Here is a 5,404-nt window from a genome sequence, read left to right as displayed (position 1 = left end):
AACTTTATTTAATAGAATGGTAGTCTGTAAATGACAAGACTCCATAGATCTTTACAAAAGTTGAAATTGATAATTTACATGGAAAATGGCTACATTGAATACAATGATCACTACTCATCCTACCAACTTCAACATCTGCTGTGCTCTTGGTTTTGGTCTAGAGTAATGAATCAGAATCAAATGACTTGCTAAAAGCTGCCTCCATGACTAGGACCAACCGAATGCAATTACTTGCCATAATCCCTAAATTTTGCCTAGATTTCCCCAAGGTGGGGTACTCAATCTACCGGGATAAATTTCTGTTTTATGTCTCTAATTTTTTCTTGGATCTCCCTTTCGGGTTTTCAATCCACCGAGACGCTCATTTTTGTCTAAGCCGCCCTTTCGGGTTTTCATCTTAGCAGCCTGTGTAGCGGTAAATTCATGATCATCAAGCTATGGATAAGCTAGAGATCAAATAACAAGAGTCGCCACCACGCTTTTATTGTTTCCAAGGGAAAAGGAAAAAAGTACGAACAAAACCCAAAAGTAAGAAGTTTTCAAATCAAAACTAATAAAAAGTCAGAGATTACAGGTAAAGGGGTTGGTTACACAGAGGGAAGGTGTTAGCACCCAAAGTGTCCTAGGTACTCCTAGGGAGCCCTTTTTGTATGCATATGTACTTGGTATAAAGTGATGTTTACAAACAAATAGAATGGGGGGATGAGAAAATAATTCATTAATTATATTTTTGTGTTTGACAAGACCTTCGGTCTTGTGCCTACGTACCAACATAGAAATGAGGGATCAAAACCTCGAAGTTCGTGATACAAATTTCAAAGTGGATGCATTGCTTTTAACAAAATTAAGTTTGAAAGGCACAAAGGCTTAAAATGTTTTGAATGAGTTAGTTCTTTTTTGGCTTTTTGAAAGTTTAAGTCAAGTATAATTACATTTATTCACAAGTTTGATTGAAGAAAAAAAGTTTGAAAATGCAATGGCATAAGGCCAAAGTTTCTATCTTTTTTACAAAAGTGGTCAAAGTTTAGAACAAAATAAGTTCAATCAAAGAAGGTTTTGAAAAAGGAGGAAGAGATTTTGAAATTAAAGAAACGGGGAGAAGATGAAGAGAATATCCTATGTACAAAATTAAAAGTTTAGAGTTGAAAAGATCTGACCAAATGGGTAGCAATCCAATAGACAAAAAATGTCAATAGAAACCCAGAATTCCCTTGGACTTTTAGAATCAAGAAACACACAAATGCATAATTATATTATCTTGAAGAGCAAGGCACAAAATAAAGATGGCCACATCCAAGCTTATCCATTCCATGATCTTCTTCAAAATAACCCATATAACAGATGAATTTCACAAGTCACAGATTCAAAATAACAGCTTCACAATGATCATGTTGCAGATGAACTCAAAAGGATCTTTAATGATGTATCAAATGAAGTTTCAAATTGCAAGCACTTGGTTTCTCAATAAGTTGGCATTGGCCAAGCCCTTTAGCATAGGAAGGTTGCCTAGATTCTAAGTCCATTTGTCCAAGATCAAGCCAACAGTCCACACAAAAGTTTTTTAGGGTTTTTTGTTGTTATTATGTACATTAATGGTCAAAGACCACATAAACAAGCAAAGTATACACAAACAAAATATATCATACAATATGGTCCAAATGGACAAAGTGAAAATTGCATTAACATAAACAATTAGAATGATATGAACAATGACAAATGTATAAAAGCTAGAATTAAATGACATTAAAGTAAATGACTTGAAATTAAAAGTTAGTAGTTAATAGGTTAGAAGTTAGTTTTGTTTTGTTTTTGCTTCTTAGACATTCTTTGGAGAACACTCAACCCACTTATCACAAGCATGGATCCTTGAACCAAGACATCTTCCAAAGGAAGGAAAAAAGGCCAAGTTTCCATACAATATCATGAAAGAGGGGAGACTTACAATCTCACTAACTAGAATGTTATTCCTTTCATGTCACAAATTTAGTGCTACGTTAAGCAATCGTAATTGGACTTATGTAGAAGTCACAATTATTTGAGGCCGGGCAATAGAATTTTGGTGTTAATGCATGTTAGAGACATAATATTATGGACTATGCTCATGAAACATACCACACACAAAAAGAATATACAAAAGGTGTAGCCTAATCTCATCCATACTCGTGTTAATTTTTCAATCAACTAGCCTTAGGATTTTGAGATATCATAGGCCAAATGAGATGAATGCATAAAGAAGGGGAATGAGATGAAGAGGGAAGGGAATAGATGAAAACTCAAATTGATAAAAGGAGGACTTTTACCAAATTAATACCATTCATTCATTTTGGGAGATGGAATGTACATTCCATCAATCCCCTAAATCCAATGATATAATTTGACAATGTCAAATCAACCTTGACCAAGGCCCAACAACAATAGTCAAACACCAACAATTCATCACAATTGGTCATCAAAATTATTTGGCAATTAATCAAATTAAAAATACTAAAATAGGGCATTTAAATTAAATATGGTTTGTCCAATTCCTAAAACCTCATCAAAACACCAAAGAAATGGCCATGAGATTTATCATATGTCAAACAAGGTCAAAGGACCTTGGAGAAAAAATTTCATAATTTTTGGACATTCAAAAGTATTTTTAAACAATTAAAAACAAATGCAAAATCAATTAAATCATGAAAAATATTAATAATGATCCAAAAAATAATTTTAATTCAGAATATGAAAGAGGAAATTATTTGAAATTATTTGGTGAAACTCCCATAATTTTTTGGATCAATATTAAAATTAATATGAATTAATGAAAATAAAAGGATTAAAATGAAAATTAAATGATCAGAAAAAACGTGGACCACTTGATCTCCCTCATTAATTGAGGTGGCAAATCAAGTGGTCAGAAGCGTGCAATCTAGGATACGCCTGAGTCAGCGCACCACATGAAAGGTAATTCAAACCAACACACGATATTATTTCATTTCAAAAGGATCACGTGGCTCTGAACACCCCAACTCACCACTAGAGCTACAACTCCGGTCTCCTTCTCAGGCGAGCCTCGCCGAACTGGTTGAGTCATAACCATCACCAAAATTAAAAAGAAGGACATGATTTCAAAGTAAAAATGGCATTGAGCACGAATCTGACCTCAATTTATCCTAACTCCAAGTATATTGAGAGATACATGGAGTTGAAATTTGAGGTACATGAACTGAGTTGCTCCGATTTGGCCTCAAAGCAACTCAATCTTCTTGCCTACATTGGTAGGACTTCAGACAACCAAGGAATCAAGAGAATTGAGCAAGATTTAGAGAGAATCGAAGAGATTAAAATTTATGGAAAATACCTTCAATGTAGGTATGGATTCAGCTGTTCTTGCCTTGGCTCATGCTTGATCTCACTCCAAATGCTTGCAGAAGAAGAATTGAATGCTCAAAAGGTCTTGGATCCCTGGAGTTTTGAATCTCAAAACAGTGAGAATTCAAACTCAATTTCAAGTGAAATTCTCAGGATTATCCTTTGGAATGTGAGGTTAGAGGTTTGGGATCAAAGTTGGCGTGAATGTCTGTGAAATTCCGAGCATATGAAGCTCTATTTATAGCCAATTCAGTTGATATTTACACACTTAAAATGAACTTCCAAAATTAGCAATGTGTGATGCATGAGTGCATGGGCGTGTGCAGGCCCATGAAATCACTCTATATGATCCATAATTGAGTGTAAGCAAGGCTGAAGTCATGTTGGAATGCTAGGCAATTGTGCATGGATGTTTGAAGTTCAATCTTGCCAAATGATGATACCATGTTCAAGCCATGCGCAACCTATTCATTTCTTGTCCAAAATGGATGAATTTAGGCTTTTTAGAAAGGTTAGATCAAGAGGAACAACTTTAATGTTTAACACTTTTCCATTTGGAGCTTGGAACTTGAAGAATTTTGAGGTGGAAGTTTGGAAATTTTAACATATTGAAATTTTTTCTAAGTGTCAAGCCATATGTCTCAATATTCCACTTTGCTTAACTTTTGACGTGAGCTTCAAATGAGAAAAGTGTCTTCATCAAAGTTGTATCTCTCGAAAAGACCTTCAAAATGGTAACCAATTTCATGTCATTTGGATTTGAAACGATAGAGTTATGCATTTTTGGAGTTTGGAAAAATCACTTGATCAATGATATAGGTAAAAAATGACCTATATTGTAACCTCATATCACATGCTCATAAAAGTTGAGTTAGATCTCACTCCAAACATAAAAGTCGAATTAGACATCTTGAATTTGATTTTGCAACTTGGAAATCTTTCATCTCATAAAAATTGAGCAAGTTATGGCCTTGGGAAGTTGACTTTCAAATTAGGGTTTAGACAAAATGACCTATAATGTTTCAACATAGAAAATGATTTTCCAAGCAAAACTAGCTCTAGGTCTAAACATGAAAGTTGTTTGGAATGTTATTTAGAGTAAGTTTTCTCATGGAATCATTTTTATATGGTGAAAATTGTAGGAGATAGGGTCTAGGGAGACCCAGTTTTGATCAGATGAATTCATCTGGCCAACCACCATCAACCAACTCGCTAACCTTCAATTCTCTTGACTTTCTAGGCTCATGGTAGATCATATATGAATAATATGATGAATTTTGAAGTTTCCCTTGAGAAATTTGATCAATTGACCCCTGAATCGGCGCGAAAGACAAAACTTTCTTGGCACGAGGTCACCTTCTCGAAACAACAGGCTTGCCTTCTTATCGAAGCTTCTTCATTCTCTGCTGATAAAACTGACCATGAACACCATGGCAGTTAATCGCTTCTCTTTCGAGGCAAATTCACCGGTCATAACGACTCTGAATCCTTCAGCACGCAACTTGGCTTCCATCAGACTCCGCATTGATGGGATCTCCACCTTACTGGGGAGAACGGCTTCCATGCCATCACAAGAGAAAAAGGGGTTTCCCCCTGTTGAAGTGCGTACAGACGTACGGTATCCATGCAAAGCAAATGGCAGCATCTCATGCCAATCTTTGTACTGACATCATCTTCTGGATGATCCTCTTGATATTCTTTTAGCAGCTTCAACAGCCCCATGTCATCTTAGTCTGTAAGGAGAGGAGTTATGGTGTGCAATCTTGAATTCAGCGCACAACTCATCCATCATCTTATTGTTCAGATTGGATCCATTATCAGTAATGATCCTTTTCTGGCACACCAGAACGCAAATCAGCTGGTTCTTGATAAACTCACAACCACCTGTCTGGTTACTTTGGCGTATGAAGCGCTTCAACCCATTTGGTGAAGTAATCAATCGCTACGAGAATAAACCGATGCCCTTGGATGCTTTCGGCTCAATCATGCCGATCATGTCGATTCCCCACATAGAGAAAGGCCATGGTGAGAAATCACATTCAGGAGTGTCGGA

This window comes from Lathyrus oleraceus, chromosome 5 (genome assembly GCF_024323335.1).
Source record: "Lathyrus oleraceus cultivar Zhongwan6 chromosome 5, CAAS_Psat_ZW6_1.0, whole genome shotgun sequence".
NCBI classification, from domain to species: domain Eukaryota; kingdom Viridiplantae; phylum Streptophyta; class Magnoliopsida; order Fabales; family Fabaceae; genus Lathyrus; species Lathyrus oleraceus.
This window is presented reverse-complemented; position numbering follows the sequence as displayed.